The sequence below is a fragment of the Anser anser genome (assembly GCF_964211835.1).
Source record: "Anser anser genome assembly, chromosome: 8".
NCBI classification, from domain to species: Eukaryota; Metazoa; Chordata; class Aves; order Anseriformes; family Anatidae; genus Anser; species Anser anser.
In genome coordinates, this window is record NC_139728.1 from 6,195,637 (window position 1) to 6,206,476 (window position 10,840).

The 10,840-nt window shown below is 36.4% G+C and overlaps 1 long non-coding RNA gene across 7 annotated transcripts in view; it reads left to right on the plus strand.

The window, feature by feature from the left end:
- LOC310903462 overlaps positions 1-8,299 on the plus strand; it is a 65,500-nt gene extending 57,201 nt beyond the window's left edge. The window contains exons 2-5 of one of the 7 annotated variants that reach the window (XR_014587556.1): positions 1-5,845; positions 6,346-6,419; positions 6,501-6,572; positions 6,657-7,465. The exon at positions 1-5,845 is cut by the window's left edge and continues 26,594 nt beyond it. This is a non-coding gene — a long non-coding RNA (uncharacterized lncRNA). Of the gene's footprint in view, positions 5,846-6,345; positions 7,546-8,168 lie in introns of those variants that run through there. The other 6 variants (XR_014587558.1, XR_014587554.1, XR_014587555.1 and 3 more) reach the window with 6 other exon arrangements.
- The last annotated feature ends 2,541 nt before the right edge of the window (positions 8,300-10,840 follow it).

A 10,840-nucleotide genomic window follows, 5' to 3' on the forward strand; every position in this document is an offset into this window, starting at 1 on the left:
GTTTATATAGCACTTCACATGTTCAAAGCACTATAAGATATCAGCCATCACTACACTTTTATGAGGCTGTAAGTATTACCCACTAAACATTAGGGTTCAAATGACTTGCTCTTGATCAAAAGAAACTTTGTGCGGCAGGACCATAATTATTTGAATTTGGTAATTCTCACAGTCCATTCCTATGGTGACTCAGAGAAGAGGGGGGATGGGATATTAAAGCCAGTTGCAACTGCATTCTGTTCTGGCTGAATGAAATACAAGCACATGCAGAATCCCTAAGCTAACTGCACTCAAGCAGCACCTTTTTCAATAACAATTTAAAAAAAAATAAAAGCACAAATAAAACAAAATGTTTTAAGAGTCCCAATCACATTTTTCTGAATATACGTATTTCATAATCACTACGAAGAACCTAAAAAAAACACAAACTGTACTGAAATAGTCCTTAAAACCCAAGATTGGTATCTACATTCATCTGCTCTGAAGCGGAGGTTTTGTTGTTTTGTTGTTTCTTTAAAATCAGGAGGTTTAGTAGGCAAGGACCAAGGTAAGTTAAATATAATCATCCATTTTCTGCAGTTAAAAGACTGTAATCTATTGTAATCTATTGTTTAATATGTGACTACAGTGGGACTCAACTTTTAGTAATATTGAATGTTTATTTCCATTTTTATAGACATTCATCCTATGCTAATTCAGTTGCCATACTGACATTTATAAATCCAGCCTAAAACTATTGTCTCACTTCCTGCAGATTAAATACAGAGACAAAGAAGCAGATAGCGAAAACCAGCCAGTCAATCCAGTCATGCTACCTACAACAACCAAATTCATGCTTGAAATAAAAGCTATAGAGGACAAATCCTGAAAAAAAAAAAATCTATTTATAACTGAAAAAGACTCGGTGTAAAAAAAAAAATACCATTGAGACTGAAGAAAAAGAAAATTGGAATACAAAAACTTCTGACTTTTCATCTAGCACCCATCCTATCATACAATATTGTCTTTCCCACATCTTACATTTTAACTTGTATGCAGTCTTGGTTTCCACACATACCATATGTTTTCAGAGCACAGCTTAACAGTTATTGGCGTTCAAATCTTGCCTGCAGGATCACATGGGAAATATATCATAGTACTAAGACAAAAATGTAGACCTCTACATACAATCCAGATTCATCAAATAAGAAAAGGGTGCCTGTTTAGGGCTTTCACAAGCAGGGGGAGGGTAAGAAATCCCCTTCAAAGGCAGTAAGTAGCACAGAGAATTACTAACAGAACCTCTTGTGTTTTAGCCAAGTTGATCATGTTGCTCTTAATATTTACGCCATCTATCCTACAACTTCTGTTAGACATTTTTGGGTACAGGCCACACAGAACTCTATGCCAGACTGTTTGCAATTTCTACTGTTTGACTTACATTGCCTGAAAAGTTACATTACTATTTGCTAAAATATTTAAGTTTAAGCTAATATCAGTAGGTGAGCACTGCTTCATGGATATTAATGTAAAAAACAGTTACCATAGTCCATATAGTGATTTTAAAAACAGATGTTTGCATATGATTTATGGACACTTAAATGAAATATGTGCATATCTTCCATAAATAGTAACGTGTTCCAGTAATAAAGAGTAGAGAATTGAGAATTGTTGTCCAAAAAGACTGGGAAACGACAGGCAGTATGAGAATATGTTCAACAATTTCTTGGCTTTAAATAAAAAGCAAAGCTTATAGGTCTAGTGTGGCAATCCTGTATGTTTGAAAGTGTAAATATTTTTCCCACCAGGGCTAACAATATGAAGTAACGCTCATTTAAATTGCAGAGTCAGACTTAATTGCTCAGATATAAGTGCTTAGAACATATGAGCGTAGCTATGATTTGATAAATAAGAAAAATTTATTTTGATTGAGGTATAGTAAGTTTAATGCAGTAAGCAAAAAGCCCATATTGCCTTGGGTATATATATTTTCTTTTACGTAAAATTTTGCTTTGGAAATGTTGTTAATACCAAAATTTAACAAAAATACTAATCAGGTAAAATTCTGATGGGCAAAACAAACTAAATTATTTCTGGAAATGCAATCAAATATTTAATTGACTAATATCACTGCTGCTCCTCACATTTGCTCTGTTCCTAAAGTAGCTATGCTAATCAGCATCCCACTTCAGACTGCTGTAAACACGTAATGTTATTTGATGGGTTTTATTTCAAAAGCACAGTCAGTTTTTGGATAACAGACTTACTAGAAAACTTAGTCAAAGGCTACAAATATATGAACTAGCAGGCTTGGAGATATACCGCTTTCTGGACCAGCAGAACTCCAAGAGGACATTGTGACAGGTATGCATATCACACAACTTTTAATTTGGTTTAAGAACAGCCATGAGATTATTATTTCACCTCTAAAAATGCCTTCTGGTATGCCAAGACGCATTCCCTCCCGCCTCCTCCCCCCCTTCTTCCATGGGGGAGAACCAGCATAATTCTGCATAACTTTAGATTTCTCCATACCATTATGTATGGAAGAGCAGCCCTGCAGAATGTAGAATTTAAACAGAGCAGCCACAATTTTCTCTCCTGTCTCCGGCTGGCATGCACTTGTGCTTCAAGACATTATACAGCTGCTACTTTTCTCCAGAAATGGTTATACTCCAGTAAATGGTGAAATACTCTCTAAAACATCTTTTTTCAGCAGAGGTTTATGAAGATGTTACCACATTTCTGTAGATTGACAACAATGCAAAAACATTGTGATTGTCTAGTTGGATTTCTTGAAAAGCATGGGCTTTAGAATTACCGCCTAAGAGCTGATGCTAATTCAACGCAGCATAGAAACAACTGCAGCTAGCGTTTATAGAACACAGTAAGAGTCTTAGATTACAGTGAAGCTTACTGGATTCTCTTCTTGCAATCTTCAAGAACACAGAAGAAGCAAACGCTTTTCATTTTGTCAGGTAAAGACCTTCCTCTTTATGGCTGAACAGTCTTCACTTTCAGCATATAACTCAAAGACATCCAAGAATAACTTGGAATCTCTAATAACAAGTCAGATGGATTTAATTCTTCTTGGTGGAAGCACACTGTCAATGCATAGCAAGATTTAGTATCGTTGTTAATTTACCACAGGTAAAATGTTGATACAACATTAAGATTTAGCATTTGAGAAGAGTTTAATAAAGATGATCACAAAAAAAAATGTAGAAAACTGATGACTGATCATTCTACTTCATTTTTTTCAAATGAGCATCAGCTCATTTGCCAGCTGGTGTAAAGGCAGATGCCACTGATATCAATGTGTCGGTTTACACTGTGTCTGATCCCATGTGTGTGCCATTTTTAGAAACTACCACTGGAATTCACTTTTGCAACAACTGAAAATACATCCACACATTGCATTTCTTCCTGTCCAAGTGTATAACTGGAAGCCTGTTGACAGACTGTGGGAGAAGGCAACTGGGAAGTGGAAGTAGCCAACAACTGTATGCATGAGATGATAACTCTGGAATAGAAGTATTAACACTATTGTTTTGCTGTCTTTAGATACCAATGAGTATTTTCCTTCAAAAAGTCTTAATTCCAATTTCCAGTAATAATGCCAACAAGAGAGATGTTATAAACTAGGCAGAGTACCTACCACATAATTATGTTGATACAGAATGTTTGAATGCAACACTAGGGAACTTATCTAAAATTGTAAAAAAAAAAAGCAAACCCGAGATCTGTTTGTTCACCTAAGAATTTGTTCCTAAAGGACGGCACTGCTGGACAAGCAATAAGACTTAACAATATTAATGCAGCTGTTTGAAGCTGTATTTCAGTGAGTACTAACATAAGGGAAGGAGAAGGAAGAAAAAGGAAGAGGTGGGGCAAAAAGCATGGCAGAATAGTACTTCACAGCTCCATCCACCATTTCTAAGCAGAGAGGGGGAATTTAGTGTTTTACAAAAAGCAGCTGTTAAACACAAGTATAGTGTAGAACAAAACCTAGCTGCCATTATTAACCAGTATAATGATGTTGAAAATTCGTCTTTTGATTCAAGATACTAAGGTCAAAATAGAAAAGCTAACTGATTAGAACTGAAGATGCAGCTCATGTAGCTAGTGAAGTAATTGTGCAGCACAACACCCATATCTTCAATTTAGGTCAGGCCATCAAGAGGAGCAAAAGGACTGAAGATGAGATGCTCTACTTCACACAGTTGCCCTCTGGAAGGGCTGGCAAAGGCAGTCACTTAAATTAAGTACAGGTCATCAGACAGGATATCTAATCTATTCCTAAAACAGGCAGCTCTGGCAGTCCAAATCCCTATGGCCTTTACAACGACACAACGAACTACTTCCTCATGTACCTCTGTCAATTCACGTTAGGTTCCAATTTTTTTTAAAGCGATATTTCATGTACACCATGACCCTATTGCTCATAGCAAGGAAAGTGCTTTGGTTTATTTATGACCTACTAACCTTAATAAAAAAACACACATCCAATCTGAATGTTCACATAAGCCTGCAGATCTGAAATAAAACTTAAAATAAAGCTGGCATTTGTAATAGCTAGCTAAGCCCAGTAAGGGATTTAAAAAAAAAAATTAAAACCAGATGAGAGAAGATGAAAGCATTTTTACCCTGCATAACCTGCACACATAAGGAACGATGGCTGGAGCTCAGGAGTAATTTTTTTGTGTGTGTGTTTTTGTACTTACAAATTTCAGCCCTCTTCTACATAGGCTAGGTAACCAAGGAAATACTGAGGTTTTCCCATTACGGGGTTGGGAGGGAATAATAACAACCTGTGAAAGTAATTACTTTTAAGATGCAATCCACCCAGTCATAAGCTCTACATGGCTACTCTCCTTCCCCTACACCCCATCCTACTGTCAGGTATCAGCCAGGCAAGACCTCATACTGAAATATGAAGTGACAGAGGGAAGCAGGGAATAAGAGCATAGGAATAAGTACTAAAAGAAATGGCATACAGAAGGAAAGCTTATAACAGGGAGGATGTCAAACTTGAGTGACCCTAAACCTTAGAGTCTGTTTATTTTGTCTATTTATTTTGCTAGAACAATGTTGAACAGATGCAGATGCATAGAAGACTATGGAGTTGAAGAGATTTATTGTCTCATAGCTTGTGCTGGTGCAAAGAATTCTTTTCCTAACATCCGTGCAGTTAAACTGTGATAAAGCCAGTACAAATAAATGGAAAAAAAAATCAAACTTTAGAGCTAAAGTACCACAGCAGCATGGGATGTTTGCTGCTGTATCAGCAAATTAGGGGCTCACTGCCACAGTTGGTTGGAATTCAGAGATATTCATAATCACAGAGGCATTCCTAAGCAAAATATATAAGTTTCTCCTTTATGGAGGATCATAATTCCATTCTTTTGTAGTTTTCCAGCAGACTGTACTAATGACTGTAGTTTAGATACATTTGATAGAAATACAGGTGAGTTAAATGATAAAAAGTAATACATATCTGTACATGCAGAGCAATTAGTTGAAAGAAACAGCTTGGACAAAGTCCTTGTCTCATCATGTGTTTACAAAACATCCGCAGGCAGCACACTTATGACTGCATTCTTTTGGTGCTGGTTACCTTTATGCAACTATAAACAAATTTAACAAAACACATTAACAAAGTGCTTTTTTTAAATGCAGAAATCAATGAGAGAGTACAGGACTACCTTGTCCTCTGGTAAAAGATTTAACAATGCATAGAAGCCAATGAATCAGTCACAGTTTCCAATGCAACAATCTAAAAGAGGCCCTAACAAAAGGAATTCAGACCAACAAAGCTGCAAGAGAACAGCCTTCTTCAGGAGAACTGCTTATAAATACAAATAAGGTAAAATACCTGTGTTACCTTGTTGTGCCCTCATTACTTTAAATCCTATATATTTATATACACACTACTCACATGCACACCACGTAAGATGAGAACTTAGTTGGAAAGCTCTGATATTAGAGAAAATGTACTGTGCTACTGTGGAAATTATGAACTTTACTATGTAATTTACTGTATATGATGATCATGTTCTGGATATGTACAGCATGTTGACACCTAGAAAACATACGGAAAGAAATTTAGAACATAAAACCCTGATGTAATATCAAGAGGAGAATATCAGCAGAATAGATTTTACTCTATTGGGCAAATTATAATTGGCAACACCGATTCATAACGCTCTTTCTTGGCCAGATCTGTTAATACATGGGATCTTGTGTTTTGGTTTGTTATAAAGTTCAGTTCTGTAATATAACAGACAACACTAATCCACTTCTGCCTCAATGTCCAATGTATATAGTTAAAGCTTGAATAAGTGAAATTGTCTTTTCTTTTCCTAGAAAGATGTTTGGAGAACTGCCAGCTTCTTGCACGAAGATTGAAACAGGATGGGCAGAAAAGGCTGCTGGTGTGGGTAAGAGAACAATGACTGAAATTGCATCATCTGTATGATTAAAATGATTGTGTCAATTTTGATTTTCCCCCCTCCTTTCAGACATTTAAGGACGCTGTCAAGTCAATGGAGTTCTGTTGTAGTGGTTGCTTCAGTGAACATTCAACGCTGTCGGTGAGTTTGGAATTAAAGTGAAAACCATCGACCGTTGATTGTACCCTCCAGCTAACCATCCTCCTCCTTACTTCATGCTTTCAGGCCTTCACACCGAAGATAGAAACCTAACCAGCACATGAGGTTTCTCCCCCACCCTGCCCAGCTTTACAAAAAAAGGTCACAATCAACATTCATTGCTGTCGGTGGGTTTAACTATGTGGACAAGCTCACTGAACAATGAATGCAACTGTGGCCCCACATTTTACAGTTGCCATTGAGAGGAACATGAGCTCTGAAAGGAGTAGTAAGAAGTAGACACTTCTTATAGGCTACATTTTTTTTTCTGGTCGAGAAATAGTTGAGGATACTCAATTTTCACTTCCTTGTTTTTGAAGTGTGTTTAACTCTGTTGACTGAAAAAACACTGCTGCCTTTTTTCTGGAATATTGTCCTTGCAAGATTTGGCATGGTTGAAACCATAAAAATTCTTGTTTAATATGTATGTAGAAGCAAATAATAAGGAACTTTGTGTACATGTACTCCTCAAGACTCAGCATAGGAGGAAAGGGTATTTAAATCTCATCTAAACTAGGCATTGTGGAACAGTTCACAAAAATGCCTTTTATACTTGTCAAGACAAAAATAGAAATGAAAGCTGGAATTAAAATATATAGATGTATCAAAAAATTAGTTTTGCACAAAACTAATCTTATGCACCTAAATAAATGGTGTTAGCAAGTATTAGATTTGCCTTTTCTAGTGGTCAGAGGGATTACAGAAATAGATGTATATCCAGTAATTATAATTGAACAATAAACAGTTAAACTGTAAAATTACTGTTTACTTCGGGTACCAATGTCACACTTAGTATTGCTAACAGTAATAAGAAAATAAACAAAGTTAAAGCTCACTGCTTTGTCCTTATTTCCTTAAAACCCTTATTTATCCAGACACACATCGAGACCCATCTACATTTCAGAAGTCATCCAAGGTAAGTTCAGCCTTCAGACAGCACAATTTTGATATTCTGCAGTAGGGATTGCTTCCAAAGTTAGGTAATCACATGTCATTCATCATTTCCCCTTCTAACGGGGGCAGTCTCATAACAATACTTTAGCTTGATTATTTACAAAGTATCTTCAGCACCTCAGTTACACAATTCTCTTGCTCACTGTACTTGCCTGTTTTATCATATAGCAACTGCTAAACAGGATAAAAGCATCAGGGCTATCACAGGCAGATACAATTGTACTTGCTTCTTGAACTTGGAAACCGGTCTAGTTAAATTATAAAAATATATTTCAATCATGGAAGAGATCAGTCCTTGATCACATGCAAGACTGATACTTACATTAAAAAAAAAAATCAGTTCCTCCAAGAGAGCCACAATAATGAATTACATTAAACACCAGAACTGTGTGGATATTATTTATTTGATGGTTGGGAATACTGTTTTTGTGTTACAATATTTGTTAGAGAAGAACCTGCAGAGTTCTATTGAGGTCACAGACAGCAGAATTGAGTACTAAAAGGAAGGGTAGCTATGGATGCATGGCTTCTCAGCAACACTGTTTATAGATAAGCCTTTATCTTTAGATTTTCTCATTTCTACAGAGCAATGGGAACCCAAATTACTATTGGCTTACATACTGCACGTAAGGATCATACTAAAAGCAGGACTCATATGTTCTACCTAGAAGGAGAAACTTTCCAGGTAAGTTGTAGCCAGTATGTTTTGCAACAGCATGCATCAAAATTTGTTATTGAAATAAAAACCAAGACTTGTTTCTGCAATACATTTATCAATGCTACTTATAATTGTGTTATGCATTTATAAACACAAAGATAATTCAATAATAGAAGATTGTGGAATTTGACAGCACTGGAAAAAAAGTGTCCTGGCACATAATCACCTTCAAGTAGAGAAAAAAATGCATGCAGAAGCCATTCACACTGCAATTGATAATGCTTGAACAATTACATCTGGTGTAGGGACAGATTCCAATGCAGGGAGGGGGGAAATAAAATCGTTTTTTGTTTGGTTTTGATTGCTTTGACAATACTCTTCCTCAAAATAAACAAATGCTTGTTAAAAAATTTCTACAGTGATTTCGTTGCCTATGCTAAATATTAAACAGCAACAATTCATGACATACTGTAACAGGTTGCAGAAACCTCAGTCAGCATCAACCCAGGCACAGATACTTGGCCCACACACGTTACAAGGATATAACAAATATTTTCAACTGGATAGCAAGCTTTTACCAGTTTCTGAAGAACAGACTCAACAGCAACAGTCTTTTTTTCCACTCTTTAAAGTATAACTTTTTTCAGTTATTTGTCACATTTTCTTATCAAGACTAAAAAGTCTTCTTAGCGAACAGATATATACTTCATACAGCTTGTTAACTAAAAGGTAATGTCCGCAGAACAGTAATTTACAGAAAGCTTATTGGCAAAGCAATGTCATTACTCCACACCCAACAACAGACACTGGCTTGCGTAGGCTTTCCTTACACCGTAAAGCAAGAGTGATCTCGGCAGTAACAGCAGCTGTGAAATACTGTGGAGAGGTTTCATGGTCATTTTCAGATTTTTTTGCAAATATAAGACATATGTACCCATTGCACTGCCCACGGGCCACAGAGACCTTCTAGAAAATTGCTCCTTGGTGTCATTGTAAATAATTCACTCACAGCAATATTTTCAGGTCAAGCATATCAAAGGTTACAGCGAATGCAATGGACCTTGACATAATAGGAGCACTAGCTTCATGGCAGCGGTGGAAGAGGAGGTAAAGGAACATAGTTTCTGTACATAAGAGATCAGTCACTGTTTCCTAGTGCCACAATGCTGTGCTCGAAGACAGAAGAGGTAGTACCAAAGGGCTGCTATTAGGTTTGCAGTCACTGAGGTTTTAGTTACCTCCAAATGTCCATGCATTTTTCCTGACTTCTGGCATAGGATGAGTGAAAACATCTATCCCAACAATTTTTGCATCAAGTCTGTAACTTCTGTTCAGTGAGTACACAAAGACAGGTAGTCTTACCTTTAAAACTACTGAATCCCTGCAATAGAAATCAGCTGTGACTCAGGACCATAGCAGGATGGAAATGTTAGGCTTCGGCACAGCCAAACATCACCACACTACCATTTCTTCCTTACGAATAGCCAAATGACATACAGTAAGCTAAGGAGATAAATATAAGAAGTCTATAGCTGGGCTGGAAGTAGTATCTAGATCATCTTGCATTCCACTCATGTCCTGTTTTAGGGAAGAAAAAATGTAATATTGTAACTGACTTTTCCCTAATGTGAACACCATATTTTCCTTCTTCCTGACCATCCCCTTTTTCTTTTCATTTGATATTTATTTTTGTTTCCTGCTAGAGTTGTCATCCACTCCATCTGTCCAGATTAATATTTATGTCTTGCCCTTGCTTCTACTTAGCATTGTATAATTTTGTCTCAAGTTTTCTTTTCCTTTTTTTTTTTTGCTCATTTTTGTTTCAAGTCGTCCTGTGCATCCTACTTAAGTGCAAGTCCCAGATATGCAGACTGCATTCCAAACAGCCCAGCCAAGGCCAACTGAAATAGTCTGATGTCTCCTTATTTTACAAGGAACTACTGATCTTTTCCAGCCAAAAATAGCATTTGTAATGGCACTATGCAGTTAACACATTTAAATTTATCTAACATTATTCCATAGATATTACTGTCCACAAGTTTTCCTTATTTGAAGTAGATTATTTCATCCCCCTGAAATGCAACACTTGCCATTTTTTGAACTTAAAATTTCTACAAACTCTAGCTTTCGAAAAAGTAGAAACCATGGCAGCACACATGGAATAAACTTTGAAAAAAATCACAGAATATCCTGAGTTGGAAGAGACCCACAAGGATCATCTAGTCCACTCACCTTTTTTAAATAATTAAAAGTCTCATACAGACTTCAAAAGGGGCAATGGAAAGAACGACTACAAAACCAACATTTTTTTCCATGAGCTTAAAGACATTCCCTCTTGCTTATAAATGAGCTATGTTTCCAAGACACATATACATAAGAATTGTTGAAACATTTGCTATTTGTCACAACTGGGAGATGTTGCAGATACTGTCTCAGTTTAAGTAAAGGGAATATCTAAAATTCAATTACAAAAGTTAACTACTCAATAAGAAATCTATTAAACGTAAAGTAGTATAACTATTTTGCATTGTTGTATCCTCTTCTGTTTTCATATTGCAGCATTCTGGTTAACTGCCCCTCCAAGACAAATGAGGAGTGA